Below are 23,110 nucleotides of genomic sequence, written 5' to 3' on the forward strand. Positions count from 1 at the left end.
CAGTCTTGACACACCGCCTAGCAGCAGTGTGCAGAAATGGGTGCTTTGTGTTTCACTAGTGCTTTCTCCCTATACAAATGTCATTTGAACGATACAAGAATAAAAGCTGGGCAAAAAAAAAAAAAATCAAGAATTAAAATATCTCTGATCACTTCTCTCAAATGTCAGCAAGCAGAAATAGTGCTACTCTGTACATCAGGGGGACCTTTCAGAGCAGTGTCCCACTGCCATTTCTACAAAGAGCTCACTTTATTTAGAGGCACTCACTAATGAAATAACTGCCTTTTTAAAGGTATAATGTTACTAATTCTTTTAATCCTTACACCTTATTTCCTGTCGTGTTTGGGTGTACATAAAATTCCATGGCATGTGAATTTTGCTTATGATTTTGCTATTATCATTAAGATCATCTACAAGTAATAAAGGATATTTTATCTTTATGAAAGAGTGAAAAGCTTCAGCCTCCCAAACACATACTGCTTATTAAAAACAACTGGTACAAAACAATGAGAAACAAGAAGAGATCCTAAAGTCTCCATGCAGCCCCATTTATTTCTTACTAATCTATTTTTTAAAAAGCCTTTGTAGGCATCTTGGAATTGTCCTTTGTTCAGCCATCTTTACTATTATTTTAAGTGACAATACTTTGTAAAATGTAAAGTACAATAAAAATGTCAAATTTTATTTCAATGTTTGTTAATATATTTTATAATTATTACTCTCCAGAGATTAATATTTAGCCTCCAGTGTGAAGGGAAGATAAAATATAAACATAGGATAAGAAACTATGATAAGAAACTATGTTTTTCTGATGCTTCTTTGTAGCTTTGGTGCCTTTAATGGGCAAAATATTCAAGTCTATAAATATCACATTGTTACTAGCACATATGATAATTACATAAGAAATATTCCTCAGGTTTTATGTATATCACAAATGTTATTGGATAGAACCATATATTAAATTGATAGAAATATCATAACAACTGGCAGAGTATTAGAACACCACAAGGACTGACGATTTTACCATATAGCAAGAGAAGTGTAGTGAGGGATGCAGGAACCCTTACGGTTACAACCTTGTTCAGAAATAGGAACAAATCCAATGTCACAATTTTCATAACCTGCTGTAAAGGTTAAATAAAAAAAAAGCAGAAGAAGAAAAAGAAGAAGAAGAAGAAAAAGGAGGAGAAACAGGAATGGGGAAAGGAGAGTCTTATGAGGGGGAGCCAGGGTGGCGAAGTCACTAGCATTGTTGAAAGAGCATATAAGCAGCAGCTTTACAATAGTAAATGATGCATCTATGAAACTGCAGGAAGCTAAATGACTCCTCTCTCTCCCTTAGGGCAAGAGCAATGTTTGCAATATTGTTTCAGCAAATGATATAGCCAGGCGCAATCCAGAGACTGGGGAACTCTTCCACTCTGTGTGCTACAACCTTCACCAAAGTCCTTGAGAAGTTAGTCAGAAAATACTGCATGCCCACGTCTGCGCCCTAGAAGCATACAAGATGACATGCAATCTATTACACGGTGCCTCCCAGAGCCAGCTGCAAGCTGGGGATTAATAGCCAGTCTAAGGAAGATCAAGGTCGGGCCAATCCTGGCTACGGCACATTTCACGCTGTTGGCTTTACTTGGTCAAGAAGTCTGGGCTTTCCGGTCAATCCTGAGACTCCCTTTTCAGGATGGCTTCCTCACTAATTTGGCCTCATCACACTATTTAAAGTTGGCAAACTTCTCTGTGTCATGTTGAGGTCTGGAGTGCACAGGACAGGAATAAGAATGAACACTATGCTGAGGTCTTTTCTGGGCAATGTTCTCATTGGCCTGACGGAGGGTCTGAGGTACAGAGTTTTGAATATGGAGCCGTACTCCTATAGGAATGGCAAGGCAATGTGAAGGATGCTCCAGCTGTATGACTCCAGGTCAATAATGTGAATCTCCTTCCCTTTCTACTTCTGCCTGGATCTTACAATCCTCCTTCTTGCCTAATCGACTCTTCCATATGGTGATCCCTTCACTGCCCAAAATAATCAATGCAGCTTGTGTTTGTGTTTATAATACATCCCTCTTTTATAGAATGGATTTTCAAAACTAGAGAAATACTTCAAACGTATTACGCATTATATCCTTCACTGTAGTTGACCAGTTGTGAACATTTTGCCATATTTTGAGTGCGCTCCCTCTGTGTGTGTGTGTGTGTGTACATAAACATATGTACACATACACCACCCATACATATTTCTGGATGAAACATTTATAATTAAGTTACAGACATCATGCTACTCATCCCTGGATCCCTTCAAAACATTCTAAAAATATGATGGACTTTTTCCTATAAAACCATAGAGCTCTTTGAGTGATTCGGTTGTGTCAGTAGTTCTGTTCAGAGGTTAATAAGTATATTTTCAGTACATCCTATAGAACACTACCATGTATTGCAAGCTGTGAGAAGGTGTCAAGCCAAAATCCCTGGGATTCCTCAGCCAAATCATTTTCAATAAGGCCAAAATTAAGCCAAGTCAAGCCCTTTCCCTGTGGGATATTCAGAGCACTGTGACTCTGTGAGGGAAGTCTAGAGCACAGCACATCCCAGACTTTAGCTGACCTCAGGAGTTTTCCTTTTGTGGAGCATTTTGTGAAACTGTTTCTCAGGAAAAAATTTTGAAAAAAAATCTGGAGGAAGGATTCAACTCACCGTGAAAGGCTGCATGTACAGCATGCCAAACTGCTCATGTTTCTAAACTCAACTTTAACCAGCTGCTTCTAAACAGCCTGCTGACAATTAAGTTCTTCCATCCACCACAGCTATCACATTTTTTGTGTTATTTATTATTATTTTTTAATCATAAGCCAGGAGGCTTAGTCTATTAATGTAATGATTCTACAAAGCAAAGTATATTCCTTTCACATAGAAGTCCTTTTTTTTTTTTTTTTTTTCTTTTTTTCTGCACAGAAGTTAAAAGCACAGCTAGTGTTCAGGGCTCTTCAAAGTGTGAGTCACTGTGTTCATTTAAAGAGCCCCTAAGGTTTCCTTAGCATTGTGCTTTTATCATTTTCTTTAGTTTTTCTCTCACTTTGTCAGTTAACATAATCCTTAGTCAATTCTCCATTCTTTCCTTGTTCTTCCTACTTGATCTGAGAAATTGCAGAAATCACTAATAATATTCACAACATACAGAATAAAGTCCCTTTTAAAAAGGACATATATTGGGGCACCCAGGTGACTCAGTGGCTGAGCATCCAGCTCTTAGTTTTGGCTCAGGTTGTGATCCCAGGGTCCTGAGATAGAGCCCCAGGTTGGGCTCTGCACTCAGCAGGTAGTCTGCTTGAGAGTCTCTCTCCCTCTTCCTTTGCCCCTCCCCCCATTCACACACATGCAGGTATGTTTTCTCTCTCCCAAATAAATAAATAAATCTTTAAAAACAAATAAGGATATGTATTATTTCCCTTGGCTTTCTAAGAAACTGGCATAATGTGCATAGTTTCCATTTTTAAAATGCATTTCAGATGATGGGTTTATGGCCTAATGCAATTATTTTAATAAGACTGATGAATACTTAAGAAAACTCCTGATTCTCATGAAAACTTTCCTTTGACCTCAGAAGTTTTCACCACTAAGAGTCACCACAGAGAATCGAGAGTTTAATTGCTTGGATAATTTGTTTATTGTGGAGGAAAGAGTGAGAGTCACCATTTTTAAAGCACAGTAAAATAATGTTTAGTGTCAATGTACTATAAAATCACAGGCCTATGATTGATTTACTAATACATTTATCAGATATGATCATATTAAAATATTAAGTAGAACAAGAGAACTTTCTGTGACCATTGAAATATTCTCCAGCTGACTCCCATATGGTAGCCACCATGTACTTAACCTAGAATTTCAAAGGCTGGGAGGAATCACGGAGGGACTCATCCCATTAGATAGCACAGAAGAGGAGAGTAAATAACAATGATGTGTCTGCTCCCTTCATTCTCTCCCTCTCAAGCCTGCAGAAACAATACGCAGGAGATTCTTCTGTCACACTGACAAGTACAGAAGCTTGCGGTTAAGTGGACTAATATGGAAACATATTAGTGTTGGCTGGTGAGAAGGGAACAGGGGACAGTTTGAGCTTGAATCACCATGAGGTAGGACTTGGGGACTTGCTGCGTTAGAGGCCGAACAGAGCTTCCCTCTCATTTCTTCCTTGCACGTGCCCATGCCCTACACCAGGTGGAACAAGTCTTGATGTGCGACTGGACAGTAATTGCTGCATCTTCACAGCCATCAGCATCTCTGACCCATACCTTCAAATTCCGGCTGAAATAGCCATCCCCTAAGAATTCTTCCTTTGGGGCAGCCTGGGTGGCTCAGCGGTTTAGTGCCGCCTTCAGCCCAGGGTATGATCCTGGAGACCTGGGATCAAGTTCCACGTCAGGCTCCCTGCGTGGAGCCTGCTTCTCCCTCTGCCTATATCTCTGCCTCTCTCTTTCTCTCTGTGTCTCTCATGAATAAATAGATAAAAATAAATAAATAAATAAATAAATAAATAAATAAATAAATAAGAATTTTTTTAAAAATAATTCTTCCTTTGATTCTCCCTTTAGGATAAGATATCTCAAATAATTACATCTAAGAATAGGAAAGGATCCAGCTTAGATTTGTCACCTTTAAACACTTGACTTGTCCCAACACTACAGAACCAGCATCTAATGAGGTGGAGTCTCTGGCTGGAGGCATCCTTCCCAGCCTTCCGCTGACTCCTTCCACAGTGCCCAGCCTCGCACTTAATATTTCCAGCTCTGGCCTTCTTCCTCCCATAGCCTTGTTCTTATTTCTTAAACACAGGGGGAAATGTCTGCACCATTAGCTTCATTTTTCAGCTATAATCTGCCAGATTCCCTCAGTTTACCTCTTCCTCTTGTCACTTAGGAGGTACCTTCCATCCTGTTTGACAACTACAAGCCCACTATGGAAGAGACCCATGGCCAGAATTTCTGAACCTGTGGCCCTGACCCTGTGACAGAGGGCTAGGCCATAGTGAATCCTCTCCCCCCCAACATTTTTCAGAATTCTTGCTATTATATTTCTAGGCAGTAGCCCTTCATCCAGAGGTGGACCACATTTGCTGGGATATATGCCCCATGAGCCAGGCACACAAAAAAATACATACCAAAAGAACAAAATCGGCACCATCTCTGAAGGTCAGCATTGTTATTTATTGTTATTTATTTTCTTCTTTCGTGCTATCCAATGTGACTAGCTCCTGAGTCATTCCTTGCTACCTTTGAAATTCTCAATTTTCCTTATATTGACCCAAAACTACCCATCTGGTTTAAATAATATATAAATAATGTATACTGAGTTGGTCTAAAGCAGTTCCACATGAAATCCATCCAGTGGGGATTCTTAGAATAATCTCTTCTGTGTGATGTTTTGCTTTGGATCATGGAAAAGATGAAGATCATGTCCACTTTGACCTAAAATTGGTCACTGAAAAAAATCTACCTCATGTTTGTCATACACTTGTTCTATCTTTCCTATTGTTACAACCCCTGTACATCACACTGCATCTTGTTTCATATAATCCAAAGAGCTGTTGCAGTTCCACGAGCTTAGTAAACATTCAGTAAGTATTCACTGGGTCAGTAAATTCCACTACATACTGAATGATATAATAGTTGTAGCAGGTATGGTAAAGTGAGAACAAAATTCATATAAAACAGAATGTAGCCATAATTACAAAATATTTAGAACATCTTTCCACTAGCTATGCTTATTGGACTAACAACATATCCTTCAAAATATCGGCACATCGTATTTGAAATCAATTACATTAATATAATCATTAAAGTCACAAAAATGATGAATATAAAGTAAAACAAAAGAGAATACTTGAGAAAAATTTATATGGGACTTAATACAATTCTGAGTCTTTGAATGTTAAGTGGGGAAAAAATGAATACTGAAAATTTACAAGTAGAACTACTCTAAAGGAGGCAGCAATTACACAGAAACATATTTCATTTCAACCCTTATCCAATGGGTTATTATACCCCACTGAACCCAGCCACAGTATTCCATGCCTTTAACCAGCCATAGCCTTAACTCCTGCAGAGCGACCAAGGTAGAACTGTGTTATAAACAACTTCCAAATACATAACCATCCATCCAATGTATCCACTTTTAAAACATGGTTACCAAACTCTATGGAGATTCAAGTCTTAAAAGTTATAACTTAATTCTCAATTTTTGTGTTAGTGTCTTCATTTTTGTTTTTATTTTATTTTATTTTTTTTTTGAGAGAGAGATAAGGAGAGAGGGAGAGAGAGTAGGAAGGGGAGGGGCAGTAGAAGAGGAAGAGAGAGAGTCTTAAGCAAGTTTTAAGCTCAATGTGCCGAGTCTGACACGGAACTCGATCTCACAACCCTGAGATCATGCATGACCTGAGCCAAAATCGAGAGTCAGATGCTTCACTGAACTGAGCCATCCAAGTGTCTCTGTGCTTGGGTTTTTAATTAACATATATGCACAATTATGTCATCTGGTGAGGCAAAAATTGCAGATTAAAGCTAATGCTGTTGCCTGTTTGTCATGGCAGTGGTTGTTGCCAACTTATTTTCCCTAATTCGTTTTGAAAGTAACAACCAAATCTCCCATGGCAAGACAAAACTGCAGAACAAAGCATAATTTAAGGATTAGGTTTGTTTTTTAAGATTTTATTTATTTATTCATAGAGATGCAAAGACAGAGAGAGAGAGAGGCAGAGACACAGGCAGAGGGAGAAGCAGGCTTCATGTAGGGAGCCTGACATAGGACTCAATCCAGGGTCTCCAGGATCACGCCCTGGGCTGCAGGTGGCACTAAACCACTGCACCACTGGGGCTGCCCTAAGGATTAGGTTTAAATAAATCCAGTTCAAAGCCAACCCCGGTAAATATAATCGCTTTATCCCCCCAGAAATGGACACTGACAGGATATAGTTGTGGGTGCTAAAAAAAGTCACAGCTTTTTTGAAGTGTTGAAAGAACACCCCATATGTCTAATTTACATGGAATAACTTCTTGACACCACAGACGACAGTTCACAGTTTCAGTAGAACAAAATCTCTATATTTCAGGACATGCCCATCTAGGTCCAGACTGCAGCCTTGCCTCGTCACCTTTGACCCCTTAGGTCTTGTTTTCCCAGATGTAAAATGGGAGATGACAGCAGTTCCTAACTCATAGGCTCTGTGGGGATGTAACAAAGAATAACACAGGTGAAGCGCACAGCATGGTCTATGACACATGGTGGATGCTCCATAGAATTTAGCTACCCTTACCTGCTGTCAGAAAATTCAGAAGTCAGTTTACTCTCAGGTACTTATACCTCTGGGCATGTATACCTCTGGGCCCTGCTTCCTCAGTGGCCACTTTCCTGCTTTTATAAATGTTGATCCCTACATAGTATTTCCATCTTAAATCTAACTAAATTTTTAGAAATGGCTGAGGTGAACAATTCTCCTTAAAATTGCTTCAAACCCAATTACATCTTTTACAATTAATATTATAGAACATAAACCATGATGGGATGTCTTTAAATTGATTTAATGTTCACTAGAATATTTTTCCATGAATCACTTTTTCTTATTACCCAAGAGATTATAGAAAAAATAAGAATGGAAAGAGTAAACAATTTTATGGATCCAATCTAGAGGATAAAATTTTCAAGCTGACTAATGCACTAAAAAAAAAAAAAAAAAAATTGAAGTATTTCCAAAGTGAAAACCGTGTGTGTGTGTGTGTGTGTGTGTGTGTGTGTGTGTTTGTAAAATGGTACTCAAGAACATTCAAAATGGATTTCAAAATTTCATTTTAATGGCAGACTAGCTTACAGTAGTGCTTCTTCTTTGGCTCACAGGCCTGGTCATCACCATTTTATAAATGAGGAAACACAGCCTAAAGAAGTTAAATAGCATCCCCAATACAGCCACAGAAGTAGTCAGAGATTTGAATACAAGTTTTTATGATTACAAAGCATATACTTGGTCCTCAACCACATAATAAACTTGACTTGGATGGTGGGTTTTACTAAATACTCTAGGGGATTAATTCTATGGCTGCTAAAAAGTGGCACTTGAACACAGGTTGGCCATTATGAACAATTGCCGGCAATCATTAACTGCCTTACCAACCCATTTCTCTCATTCAATTAGCGCTAAAGGTTTCACGGAAATTTCTATTAACGTTTTATAGCACTGGCATTCAGCAAGAATATGCAGGTATAGCAACTATAAATAAGGAAAAGTAAATCTTGTTTTTAAGGATTTAGCACGTATTCTAAAATTGCATGTTATAACAAGAAATGGTAATCCATGGTTTGACCTTGAAATCAACAGATTTCTTTTTTTTTTCAAAAGTGAAACTTTTCCTGCTATTAAAAAAAACCCTGCAATTTTACAATTGCCTTATTTTAAATATTCTAAGTGTTAGCAAAACCTGTTAAGGAAACGAACACTCAGTGGAATGGCTCCAATTAGAGAATATAGCAGGGCAGGCGTGACCCTCCCCATTCCCACATTCTTCATTTTATTGCATCTACAAGAGCCAATATAATTAGTTTGGTATAAATATTCCGCTTAAGCATAATATTTCCAATTTTCATTACTACTGTTAAATATCCTCTTATAAATTCCAATGCTCTAAGTATCTTATTTTGTCTGTACCAAATGATAAGAAAAAAAATGTAATGTTAATAAATCTGATCCTTCTCAGCACTGATTGTGAAAAGTAGGAGAGAGTAGGAAGCTTCTGAGAGTAGGAAGCTTTTGGTGGTTATTGATATTCATAAAATCTCTACTGCTTCTTAAAATATGAGAAGAATTACTTTTCTTTAGTGACAGAGATTAGTTAGAAATGTAAGGTGATGTGGTCATGCTGGGAAAAAAAGATAAAATTATTGTCTTCTCTTAACCAAGGCTGATACTGTTGTAAATTCATAAGCTTCCAGAAGTACACATTAGAAGCATGCTAGCTGAAACATCCTTCACAGGTATCCCAGGACCCTTGGACCATGAAAGTCTTCTCACAACAAGGAAAGTCGCCTCCTAGGACCTATCTCACTCCTGCTCATAGCTCATGTCCCAGCATTGGGACCCCTCTCTCCCAGTCTATAAACTCAATGTCTGCATCACTCTGAAGCACCTCATCTTCTTTGGTGGCTTCATGTGTTTAAATCAGAATTTATGCTCCTAAGGTTAGGGTTTAGACAACCAGAGGTTTTATTTCTATCCTCCACACCCACCTTCAGACTAGAATATTATAGTTCATTGCAGAGACTGATCCAGTTGATTGATCAAATGATTGAGAAGCTGGAGAGATTAGGCAAGTCTACTTAAACTCAATATTGTGAGGACAGCCTGGGTGGCTCAGTGGTTTAGTCCTACCTTCAGACCAGGGTGTGATCCTGGAGGCCTGGGATCGAGTCCCACATTGGGCTCCCTGCATGGAATGGAGCCTGCTTCTCCGTCTGCCTGTGTCTCTGCTTCTCTCTGTGTGTGTGTCTCTCATAAATAAATACATAAAATCTTTAAAAAAATAAAGTCAATATTGTGAAATACAAGGAAGGTCACTAAGTTCATGTTGCATGTTACAGTAATGTCTGTACTACCTTCCGATATTGCTATACCTGGGAGGAGGGGGGAGTCTTGCTTTTAGAGTGCTACAGAATCACAGGCTAGCATATACTCCTCACCCCCTCTATAAAAGAAAAACTAAAATAGACAAATAGAAAAGAAAGAAATATGTTTGTAATTTCTTAGGAAATATCTAGCTTTCTAAATGTGGTGAATCTGGTCTGCCTAGAGTCAAGTTGGTTGGAGGAAAGAAAGAATAGTGGGAAAGAGGCAGGGTGGGGCTCATAAGGAAACAGAAGAATACTAGGAACCTATCAAGATTCTATCAATAATGTTAACAGCAAAAACATTGATGGGAACCTCACTGTGTGCCTGAGACTTTAGTAATTGGTGAGAAAATCTTAAAACATAATCAAGACAGTCTTTATGTTAACAGCCTTAAAATCCAAAAGTAACACTGACATGATCCATACATATCTTAAAGGATATTTATCAAAAGCCTACATAGTGGAGAAAGACTCTAGAATCCTGCAAATAATGGAGAATAAACTCAGAGTGGGGGTAGGAATATACACTTCTAGTAGAGTCTCTTGAAAGTTCTTTGAGTTTCAATTTCTGAAATGATCTAGTGGTACAATCCCACAATTCTGCCTTCTATCCAGGTGCATCTGCTCATACCTCCTGGAATGCTAGAGCCTTCGGAAGACAGAGAGGAGGCATCTGTCTAGATCTGTTCAGTGCTCTTAGGCAGTGAACCTCAATATCCCTTAACCTCTTGCCTCGGGTCTCAGGTATCACAGCACTCATACATTTTATGAAAACCAAGGCCCCTGGAAAAACCTAAGAAACACCTTCAAAAGGCTCTGGTTAAAATAAATAGGGACATCAGTTAAGGAAAGGTGAGTTCAGAGGTGAAGATACTTCAGCATCTAGAGTCTGTGATGTCCGCTCTGTGCACACTACGGTTTAGCTTCATTATTGGAGCCTTGGTATCTCGAGCATCCTACACATGATCTGCTGGATTCACAGAATCATGATGCCCCAGGATAGCCACACCAGGAGCCAGGGACCATGGTTTGCCCCCTCTCAGTAGCTCCATCTATCCCTCCCTACATCACATGGGGCTACTTCAGAAACAACAGCTCCAAGTTTCTTCTCTCATCTCCTTCAGTGGTCCCTATGCTGGGGCAGCCTCTCTTTTGTAGCCAAAAGTCTCCCCCAAACACTCCCTTCTTCTATTTTCCTTTCCTCCTGAGCAAGGAGACTTCCAAACTGCTAAAGGAACTGTCTTCTAAAAACACAACGTATAACATACTTAAAAAGAGAGATGCCAGTTTTTGCTTACCTACAACAGTGCTTTTCCCCCCTGGAGGCTGATGACAAGCCATCCAGGGTCCCTGGGTGGATCCCAAAGGGGTGCCAGGCAAGGGATGGGCCTTTTTATTAAAATTCATTTATACTTTGTATTTTACTATAAAATAGATATGCCTATTGTATTCCTTTAAAGATATTTTAAGTTATCATTATCAAAAACAATACTCCTAGAATACATACTATCTCTTTGAGTGCTAAAATAATCACAGAAATTGCCATTTGCAGATGAAATTTTTCATCATAGCCCCTCATGATTTTTTCCCCAGCCAAATTTAGGACTTAGTTACCACTGCCCTGTGCAGTAACAAAGTCGGAACACTTGTGATTTCCATGCAGTGTATCCTCAGGCCTCCACATCTGCCTTTGGCCTGGGACAAAGTCTGTCTATCAGGAAGCCACACTCACCTTTAAAAGTCTGCATCAAGTGTTGAATGTTATATCCTCGAGAAGCCTGGCCTTCCCTTTCCCACAATAGGTGGAGTGAGTGTCCCTCCCTTATGGCTCCTAGCATTTGGTTCATTTGACTTGTATTTGTTATTGGACTGGACATAGCTGCCGTATATTTCCACTTTCTTGTGCAACCAGTTTTCTCAGGAGAAGTGCCTGCCTTTTTCATATTTGTATCTCCAACTTTGGCAAGCAACTAGGGAAACATGGTACCTAGCCTAGTGACATGTTAAATGAGCACAGATCATTTACTGACATCTTTCTCTTTCCCTTACACACTTCATTTGAGGGGTCTATTCCATTTGAACAGCTCAGTGATGATGGGCCACCTTGCCCACATCAGCATGTGTCCCCATCATTCTTGACAACCCTGACTGTCATGATCATTTGTTCCTGTATATAGAAGCCCTCCACCCCCAAATTACAGCAGCACACTGACAGGCACAAATTGGATAAACATCTCAATCTGCTACATTGATACTACACATTAGAAATGTGTGATACTACACATTAGAAATGCCTACTAAGAACTTGTTTCAGCATTTTTATTCTACTATTATAAATTAATTTTCACCAAATTTCATCAATACAGATAAAAATCTTTTTAAAGCAGCATCAGTTTGACCCATACTTCTGTTAAACTGGCTCCTTGAGACTTCTTAAATGATTCTCTGACACCAGTATGTCCTAAAATAGATACTCATGTGAGAAGCAGTTTATCTCCTCTGTCTCTTGAAATGCAGGTAAATATGCAATGTCATCACTGCATTATACACCACATATGCCAGGTCATAACAATACATAAGGCGTGGTCTAAACACAGACATGTGTCTACTATCCTTCTGGGGCTTCCTCTGCTTTTCTTTCCTTCTCCTCTGGACTAAAGCAATTTACTAACAGGTCATTCTGTCTTTACACTCTCCAGAACCTATCAATTTTCCCAAATTGCTTTCAGATTAATTTTCCTAAAGTAAATCTTTGATCAAAGCCTTCTCCTTACATGTCTCCTCATTGCTTCCTGAATGAGATTCAAACTTGCTTTGCTTAATAAACTCAGCACCTCCATGGCTGCCCTGCAACTTATGCTCTCTTCTTACCTTCTCTGACTCCTCTACATTCAAGCTAACCAGCCCTCACATATTTATATCCTTTCCTACCTCCACCAGAGTAAGTATCTAAACCTTAGAAATAAAGCAAAAAACGTGGACAGCAAGTCCTTTCAAAATCATGGAGGTGAAAGCCATCCAAAGTTTTTCCAGGGTAAGTGTTGTAGAATAGAACCTTCTCCAATGTTGGAAATGTTACATCTGTGCTGTCCAACTGGGCAGCCACTGGTCCCACATGCCTACTGAGCACATCGAATATGGTGAGTGCACCTGAGGAAGTAATTTTTTGAATATAATTTATATTTATTTAAGGTAAATGTAAATAGCCAGGTGTGGCCACTCAGGTCTAGGGAAATACACACGATGTTAATCTTGGTTAAAGGTCTCAGACTTAATGAAGTTACTTGTGATTTGTAGATTTTTATCCAGTAGATAATAATTTCTGAGCTGAGAAAGATATGACCCCAAAGATGTATGAGCTCTTGGACATTTCTATGAATAGGTAGGTCAATGGATCTCTAATTTCTCAAGTGCATTTTGGACTGGTAATAATATCGTATTATGTCCTTCATTAATTAGTGGATTAAGTAAAATATTTCACACATGTCCATTTTATATTTGCTTGGGAGTCATGATTTTGCCTTTTGTAAAATGTAGTTTGAAACCTTATTTTTAGGGAAATAGGTAAAAGGCTTATAGCAAGAACAGTCTCCGAATGAGTACACGATAAATATCCACTTTTACTCCTTCCCCTCTACACTGCTTACAAATCTAAAAATGCATCTTTTCTCTGTTTCTACACATCCTCCCCCAAAATCTTTTGAAGTCCAGGTATACCACCTCCTCCAGGAAGCCTTAGCTGCTTCATTGTCAAATGCAAATCCTCTTCCCTCAATTTCCACTACTTTTTAATCTATATTTTATTCCTGGTACTTAAATCATTTTCTATCCACCATACCCCATAGATATTTCTATCAACCCTATTAGACTTCTGAATTTTGAAGGTGGAGACTACATTTCACTACATTCATTTCTCTCTGTGTCAATGAATAAATAATGGCAAATATGTGGAGGACGTCAAGCAACCAGACTTAAAACTAGCTCTGCAACACAAGAAAGTCTTTTAGCTTGCAAAAGATGATTGCAATAACCTGACCCTAACATAAGTTAATCTCTGTGACAATATAATGAGGAATGTTCTTCTAGACCCATTAAAATGACATGCAGGTTGATAATTATTTTTACAGTGCTGGGATTCTAAAACAAAATGTTTCTCAGCTTCTGTTATTTGGCGATGCTAAATGAATGTTGTCAAAAGATTAAATATAAATTGGTTATAAATCTTCATTTAACTACATTGCGTAGGGAAGGTTACATTACAACAGCCATGTTTGTGACAGCATTAGGAAAATAAAGAGTCTTATTTTAATAGTGTTAAGACTACTGAAATTATTGTTTATTTGATATAACAGGCTTTAGATTTGAAGATGATGCCACTGATGGTCATCACTGAATATCCGACGAAGGCTGAAGAAAGCCAAGGGCAGTGAACTAGCCCTTCTGGACTCCAAATGGACAGCATGGCCTCTTCCCAACAGCTGAAGCCACCATTTGCAGGGAGCTCTGTCATTGCCTGAAAGGTACACTCACTTTGCTAACCAGATTTTTCAAACTGATTGAAAAATCTGATTTCAGAAACAGTCCTTTTTTCAACCGAGTTTGTCTGACTTTTTAGGCGATGACCCGTGGTCTGATCACCTGTCCAAACCACCTGGTGGCTTGGATGTTACAGACTTATAATCTTGCAAAGAGGCCTCTCCAAAGCATCACACTCACCCTTTCACACTGAGGCTGTGCTGTCATGTGGCCACAGAAGCTTGATGAATAACCCCTCCCTTGCACACGGAGCTCATCAGGACCGAACGATGAGACCAGTCATGACCTCTTGGAACACTGTTATGGGACACCCATGTATTGTCTTCATGGCCGGAACTCCAATGGAGCTATCCGTTCCTGACCTGCTCTGCACTGCATATGGTGCATAAACCAAGCCTGACATTAGTTCCCTTCCAGCTCTTCTTTTGTTTCTACTGTTTTTGCTCCCTCTTCCTATATCTTTTGTGTGGAAGGTGCAGGGTGCAGAAAGCAAATACTTCCATTCCCTCTCCTTACGTTTCATGCTGTGATTTTTCTACCTACCCCTACCTTAAAAAAAAGGCTATTAATAATTACATCAATTAGAAAACTATTTAAATTGCTATGGAAAGGAATGATTACTTCCAGCTCAAGAAAAAAAAAAATCAGCATGAAAACATCCTTTAAGGAAGGAGACAAACAAAAATGTGAGCTGGGATTCCAGCACAATATCTTGGTGAGAGAAACAGGCAGTTTTGAGTACTGTTGAAATATAAACACCACCCACATGACTCACACACAGTATTTCACCCTGGGGTTTCCTGATCAGACTTTGAAAGACTGACTGACAGCACCAGCACACACAGACATCTAGATGAAGGGCCATGGTCTATAAATCTTCTTGAGTTCCTGGAAGTCCTTCCTGGTGAGCAGCAGGATCACGGAGGTGATTCTAGAATGCAGGGATGATCCTTGTAGACATACATCTGGGGAGGCCGCTTGGGGCAGACCTATCCCCTGCTGGTGGGGTAAGGGGGGATCAGTATGTGGACCCTAAGGCTAGAGGGAATCAGGGGCTCCAGGTAGGGGCTGGAGAGCTCTGGGTATGACTGGTGACCCCCACCCCCTGCCGCTGAGAGGGGCCCTGGAGTCATCCAAATCAGGACCCATTTCTCTGTTCTCTGTTCTCTGTTCCTAGTCCAGGGCAAGTGGCAAAGAGAGAGACCTTCAGGAGTAAGGGGTCGAAAGCCCTGGGGAGGACTGCAACACAGAGCAGTAGGAGCCTGTCCGGGAGAGCATCCTTGCAAATCCACATACCTGGGGCTGGGCCTGGAAACTGGTTATTTATTCAGTTTTAGTTCCTTGTTATTTTCAAAGCTTGCTGAGTAATGCTGATGTATAGTGAGGTATAGAAACCGCTGATAAAAAGATTCATGAGATTCAGATGTCAGCTGAGTGGACAGAAAACAGCCATTCCAGGAGAAAGCACTCTCTAGCGTGGGGTCCCACTGAGACAGTGCCAGAACCCTAAGGACAAAGCCTGGGTCCACCTGGAACAACAGGTGGGTCATGTGATGCTCAGAGCTTTCCACTCTTGCTCATCATCCAGGGCAGTGATTTAAAGAAAGGTCATCTTCTTACCTCCTACCTGTCTCCCTGCTGCCAGCGCACATGCTTCTCTCTTCACACAACTGAGACTCAGCTTCTCCTCAAGAAACTTGCCCATAAAATCTACTAAGATCTTGTAGACACGGAGCCCCGTAAATTAGCTCTTTACCTACAACCTGCATAGGCAATGACCACACTGCTTAGTAAAAATGATAAAAATTGACAAGCCAGTTGCTTTTTAACTCTTTGGTTTCTTCTTCTGTTCCTTACTAGTCTTGTTTCATTTCTGAGTTGAGCTGCATGTTGCAAAATCTGGCCAAATAGATCTTTGCTAGATACTGTGTCTTGCTTCTGCCAGAGATGATTTTCATTCAGAATGAACAGGAAAAGGCAATATTAGGTACAAAATGCAGGCACATTTTAAAATAAAGATTAAAAACACATGTGCATCATACAGCTGTCCTCCACAGCACTGAGGGAAAAGCATACTTCATTACGATAATGTCTTTTTTACTCCATTTCACAAATGGAGATCTACAATTAAACCACTTTTGTTTGGGTTGCCAGTTTTTCCTTGCTTTGATTCTTTGGTCAGGAAGTAATTACATTTTAGAGATTAAATGATGCTTGCATTGGGGGTGTGCCATGAAAACAGCAATAAATGTCACTGACCTGCAAGAAATATGCACCATTGTGGTTACTGTATTATCATGGTTTCTTCTTTGCATGAAAATTAATTATAAATATCTGCTACCCCGAGGTGTATGGCTTTGAGATCTTGGCTTACAAATAAAACTATAAGCGTAGAATATATGTTCTTTATCTTTTATTTTTTAATAATTGTTTACAAAGCTCTCCATTGCTACCAGGTACATTTATTGAGTGCCAACCATCATGCCTGCTCGATGTTACATTCTGTAGAGGATCCCTGAGGGGGTTATGTATCTATTTTGTGAGTTTTACAAATGAAAAGTCTGAGTTTCAGTAATGTCATCAGCCCAGGGTCATGTGGCTTTATAAATGCTATTTGTGGATTTAAACCCGACTGACTATGACTCTGGTGCCTTCCCTCTTTTGGCTACAGTACACTCCAGCTTTGTGAAATTAGATTTGATACCATAATGGCAGCCTCTCTAAGAAACTGAATAATCAAACTTCAAACCTGGAATTGGAGGAAAGGCTGCAATTGATAGAATTTTGGATTCAGTAATAAACTGGATCCAAATGCCAGTTGGGTTAATAGCAGCTTATGAAAACCTGTAGGGCTTCAGTTTATCTCCCAAACGTGAATGACAATGCATGCCTCAAATAATGGTTGAGAACAATAAGTGAAAGAACATATTTAATGGCTGGCGCCTACTTCTAAACCTTTTGAGTGAGAACGGTCAGGGGTGAGCCCGGCTAGGTCAGAGCACATGGAGAAAAGAGTCCTACAGAAGCTTAAAGATTGACAGCATCAATTGAGAGTTGGAAGTGAAAGTTCAAGGACAAGGAGATTGGCAAACCAGTGAACAAAGTCCTGATGGGCACAGAATGTTGCTGCAAGGCAGGGGAAGAGGAGACAGACCTTGTGGGGGGGCACAGTTCAGGGGCAGCACTCATCAAACACCTAAAGGGCTGTTCAAGGGCACAGCCTTTGGCTGGAATGTCTCATGCAAGGGTTAGAAACAGGCAGACCAAGTCCCCAGGAAATGCTTTGCTTCTGCGTTTCACCCTGGTCCTGATACGGGATGCATGGGAAATGCATTTATAGATAGCACCTACTCCTAAGTGGTCCCATGTTTCGGTCAGCTGCCCATGCTCTTGTCAGTGTTCGGGTCCAAGGGCTTCCAGGAGTACAGAGAGGAGAGAATGGTAACCGATCCGGTCTGAAAATCTCCCCCAGTATGTCGTCATGCACTGGTGTGAAGGATTTGTTTCTGCGGGCCTACTTTCTTTCTTAAAAATCCAATGTACAAATAAATGCATATTCTGCTCGTGTTTCTTCCCAACACGTTTATTTATTAAGAAATTATGTTTTTGTGTCTTCCTCATCCCTACTGCCCAGCTGAGTAACTTGCATTCGCTGTTAGTTGAAGATGCTGAACTGGCAGCAAAATGAAATAGACCTTCTGCACTTTGACAATCATTTTGCATCTGTGCATTTCTTTGGCAGCAACTTGACTGATGGATGATATTTGTTGAATACCAAAAAAAAAAAAAAAAAAAAAAAAAAAAAAACAAGGCCCGCCTTAAGCCCTGGTTTCCGGCTTTGACTGCTTTCTGAAACCAAAGCCACTGCACTTTTCAAATGAATGTAGTTCTGGATGTACCCAAATTTAGAGTGGCCATGAACACTGAAGGTGGTTCACGGCATGAGGTACCACTCAGGCGATGTCACAGTGGCATGGCCAGAGCTTAGCAAAACTTCTCCAAACCATTCAAATATCCTAGTCTCATAAGCCATAACTGACACAGACCTTGCTTGCCTGGAATTTTCATTACAGAAAATAAGATTGTAAAGTATGGGAAACTTAGAATACAATGCTAATAGGGCAGGAGAAGGGAAGATCCAGAATGTTTCTTCACTGATTTTTGAGATAAAAATATTCAGGTGAAACTCAGTAAGTTCTGAAAGGGATTTTAACGACTGTACATTGAGGGGAAATTGTACGATGACAAGTATTTGCTTTATCATTTTGAGATCTAAGTTTGACAATGGCGTCATTATGAAAAAGAAAACATTTTCGGGCAGCCCCGGTGGCTCAGCGGTTTAGCGCCGCCTGCAGCCCGGGGTGTGATCCTGGAGACCCTGGATCGAGTCCCACATCAGGCTCCCGGCGTGAAGCCTGCTTCTCCCTCTGCCTGTGTCTCTGCCTCTCTCTCTCTCTCTCCTCTCTGTGTATACTCATGAATAAATAAATAAAATCTTTAAAAAAAAAAAAAAGAAAGAAAACATTTTCAACAGAATCACCAGAAAGCTAAAGGTATAAAGAATTCAGACACTGAGCCAGTTATACACAGTCTCAACTAACTCTGTGCTGGTGGTTTCTAACAGGAGGAACATGTTGTGTTCGAGAATAAGAGACATGTGACAGTGAGGCTAAGAGGAGATTTTGTGGGGGTGTCTCAGAGTCCAAGAAACTTTAGCTGGAATCCCAACTTTTTAGTTTCATAACCTTGGATGATATTGGAGGTAGAGTTCTATAACAGCCCCAAGATTCCAGCCCCCCCCCCCCCCCGTATTCGTGCCCAGTATTACTCTCTCACCTGGAACATGAGTGGGACCCGTGAAAATGACCGGATGCTATTCCTGCCATTAGCTGTCATTACATGGTGAAGGTGAAGGGGTTCTGGATATGCGCAGAAGGTCCCAATCTGCTGATCTGAAGCTAATCAAAGGGAGTTACCCTGGGTGAGTATGAGCTCATCACCTGATGCTCTTATAAAAGGGACCCTGGTCTTTCTTGAAAGAAAAGATGAAAAAGAGAGCATCTCCTGCTGGCTTTGAAATGGGCTTCCAGTTGGAGGAGTGCCCATGAAAGGGCCACATGGTGGGCACTTCAGGGGTTTCTGGGTGCCATGTGCAGCCTGGCTGACTGCCAGCAGAAAAGTGGGACTTCAGCCCTACAACTACAGCACCTGATTCTGCCAACAGTCACGTGGGTCTGGAGAAGGACCCAGAACTCCAGAAGGGACACCTTCAATGCGGCCTGTGAGACCTTGAGGGGAGGACCTAGTCACCCTGGGTCCACATTCCTGAGCTTCTGAAAACTGAGAGGTCATAAACAGGCATCATCTGAAGCCACTAAGCTTCTGGGAATTGTTGCACAGGAGAGGTGAGTTGTTTACTTAACCTCAGGAAGCCTCCGTTCTCCTGTGTAAGATGGAGATCACAATAGAAGATCACTAGAGAAATTCAGTATGATTAAATAACTCTCTCAACACATGCCTAGCATTTGGTAGGAGCTCAGTGAAAGCAGTTGTAGTAGTGGGACGAGCAGCACTGTCAGCAGTGGGAGTGTCAATTTCCAGCAATTGTAACATGTCCAAACACCTGAGTATGCTTATAAATAAAACAATCAGAGAAATTGGGAAAGTTAAAGTATCTGTATCCTATAGGCTAGACTAAATTAAATGAAGGTATCATTACATCTGTCAGCATCCACATGTATGTGCATATTGACCAGGCTCAATCAGAGATACACCACACACACACACACACACACACACACACACACACACACACTCCCCTCCAAGAGCGCCAATTATTCCTGGTCTACAAATAGACTACACTCTTTAGCCTTTGTGGTTTATTCCATGTACTGCCACTTCCCAGTGAAATGTCATTTCCACATCTCTACCTGTAAAGGCTATTTGTTCTTCAAAGCCAGGCTCAGATTACATGGCATTACAATGTTCAAGGACTGTGCTGGTCACTTCATAAATATCAGCATGTTCAAACACAATTGCATGAAATTGGTATTAACTGTTGCTCCTTCTTGGTGCCTCCTTAGGGAATGGGAAATAAAGGAACAGAAAGATGAGCTGCCCAAGCTCACAATGCAGAGCAGAATCTGAACTTAGCCAGCTGTGCTCCAGAGTTTGTGCTCCCAGCAACCATACAAAGCTTCACATTGATGGCCTCCTTATAAACTCATCCATATCTACTGGCAATGGATTTTTCCTTTATCTGATCTCTTATTCTATACAGTTTTTTTTTTTTTTTTTGATGACTTGGGTTTAAGCTGAGCCCAAGTTGAGCTATATATGGCATATGGAGTTTGAAAGCCAAGCTTAGTATATTTACTACATCCATATGAGGAAGGACAAGTTGGAGAAAAAGTTGAATCTATGCCTTCATTTACACCTCCTCCCAAGTGGAGGAGAGGAAATAGTCAAAGGCAATAATCGGGAGGGTTTAGGGCTTCTGGAGGGAATCTATGAAGGAGGGAGGAGTTGAGAACTGGATGGGGCATCCTCTTCTGGGCACACACCTGCTCCAACTGTCTACTCTGGTATTATGTGCCTCAGGGAAGAAATGAGGGCAAGAAACCAAAAGAGCTGTCACTGTAACACCAGAACACAAGTCACCTTGCTCTGAGAGGTTCACACAGAGGGAAAACTATTTCCTGGTCTAATTCTATGAAAAAGCAGGCTCACCAGCAGCCCAGAGTTCCCTGGGAGAGGCCTGGAGAATGTGGAAATTCAGGCCTTCATGTGATTGTGCTCCATTTTAAAGCTGAGATATGGGAACACTTCTCTCATCTGTCTTGTATCTCCAATATTTTGGGTAAAAAAAAAAAAAATTAACGTTCATGTGACCTTATTTTGCATAATGACCTAATTCTGATGGAGCCAGTGGGACCAAGGGAACATGAGGTCCTATGAAGCCTGTGGTCCTCTCTCCTGCCCCCAGGACTGAGGGCTTCTAGCGACCAGGACTTGCGGGTCCCTCGTCTCCACACACTTCACAAAATCTACTCTGATGTCTTATACTAGGGATACACTTAATAAATGTGCATTGGATAATGATTAAAATAATTTTATAATTCCACAAGAGCTCAATTGCCAGCAGATGTAGCTAATGTATTTAACTTCAGAGAAACATGTATAGGAGACTCTAATACAGAAAAAACAATTGTACTTTACTTTGGAAATAGTTAATAACCAATCTAAAAATGAACTACTGGCTACAGAAAATAATTGCTATTAATGTGGAGTTGTCTTGGGAATCTGAATATATTTTTCCCCCTACTGTGAGGAAAAGGAAATCTAAAGTTGAAATCTGGCTAATGAGAAGATATTGCTTTACAGAAAAAGAACAAATCTGAGCAGTGTTTAGGGTTGGTAGCTACTAGCTTAAACAAACCCGATCTTACAGCCTGTGTTATTCAAGAAAGAAAATATTTAACTACAATAGATAGTGATAGCATTTTAGATGCTTGGGTTTTGTTTTGTTTTGTTTTTGTTTTTATTTTTAGAAATGGCTCTTCTTGCTACTTATGACCCTGCTGCATGCTATATAGATTTCTAACCTGTCATTACAACCGTGTCCTGTGTCTGACTCCCCTACTAAACTCCGCTCTTCTTGATGACGGTGATAAGTCTTATTCATCTTCTTATCTCTAGAGTCTAAGCACGGATATGACAAACAGAAGCATCTCATTAACTGCATACTGAGTTAAGAAAATACTTCCAGCATTTTACAAAATTTAGAATTAATAAACCTTTCAAAGTGGTTGGTTTGGCTTAAATTCTTCTTGATACACACACAATGGAATACTGCTCTAAGGATATGAAGCAAAAGGGCTGGTGCTATGAAGAAAAGGTCAGGGTGCTGACCACAATCTTGGTCTGAGTTGTGCCTCTGTCCTGAGTACAGGCTCTACACCTGCCATCTGCTGATCCCTACCCCTTAGCCCTCCTATTCTGCAAGGAGAGCAACCTGCCACCTTGTGCATGGCCCACACCCTCACCTATTTGTTGAATAAATGGAGGAATAAATAAACCAGGGACCCTGCAACTTCTCCTCTCAAGCTCCCATGCAGAAATTCTTTTAAACTACATTGAATCTTCTATGCCAGTATAGGGAGCAACCACATGTTTTTTTCTCATGAAATCATTTCCTCATGATTTAAAATTCTGGCGCGCGTGTGTGTGTGTGTGTGTGTATGTGTGTGTGTATGTTTTCTATTTGTGCATGCTTCTACCAGTATGGGAGGGAGAAGGCAGAGAGAGGGACACAGCCCACCTAAGGAGGGAGAAGTCTCCTTCTGAGCTGCACTGAGCCCTTCACATATGCCTGATACCAGGGTAATGGCCAGACCCTCCATGAGGACATCCTCATGGGGAAAGACACTTTAAATGATGAAAACAGTCATTAGCAGCAGGCCCACATGGGTCAAGTTACCTCGTTCCCCTTGCTGGCATAAGCGCTGCTCATGAGGAAACGCCAGGTGGAGGGCAGGAGCTGCTCATTCTCCAAGTGCCCCGGTAAAAGGCCAGGTAGGACTGGCTGCTTGCACTGTTCCCCCAGAGGCTTTCTTGCCCAGGCAGGGGCAGGGGAATGAGTGAATAAACAAGATATTTATCTGTATTTAGCTTAACCATCATAATGTATATTCGGGATGGACATATGACCTACCTATATAAATATTTAAGTAGCCAGCATGATTCCTCTGTCTTAAAGTCTAGATTACAGCATGTAGTTCCCCTGACATCCACATTCTTCAGTCACTGACCAATTTGCTCATTTTTAGCTACTCAACATGTTTTTTGAAAATGGGGGGGGTTCCTTCTTAATGCAAGAAAGCAAACCACTGAATATTTTCTCTTGGTTTTCATTATCTGGAAT

The 23,110-nt window shown here is 40.5% G+C and overlaps 1 protein-coding gene across 1 annotated transcript in view; it reads right to left on the minus strand.

Moving 5' to 3' along the window:
• Positions 1 to 23,110, minus strand: part of PRKN (parkin RBR E3 ubiquitin protein ligase) — a 1,305,989-nt gene that overhangs the window by 814,236 nt on the left and 468,643 nt on the right. The gene's annotated exons all lie outside the window — the stretch shown is intronic.

Source organism: Canis lupus, chromosome 1 (genome assembly GCF_003254725.2).
Source record: "Canis lupus dingo isolate Sandy chromosome 1, ASM325472v2, whole genome shotgun sequence".
Lineage (NCBI taxonomy): Eukaryota > Metazoa > Chordata > Mammalia > Carnivora > Canidae > Canis > Canis lupus.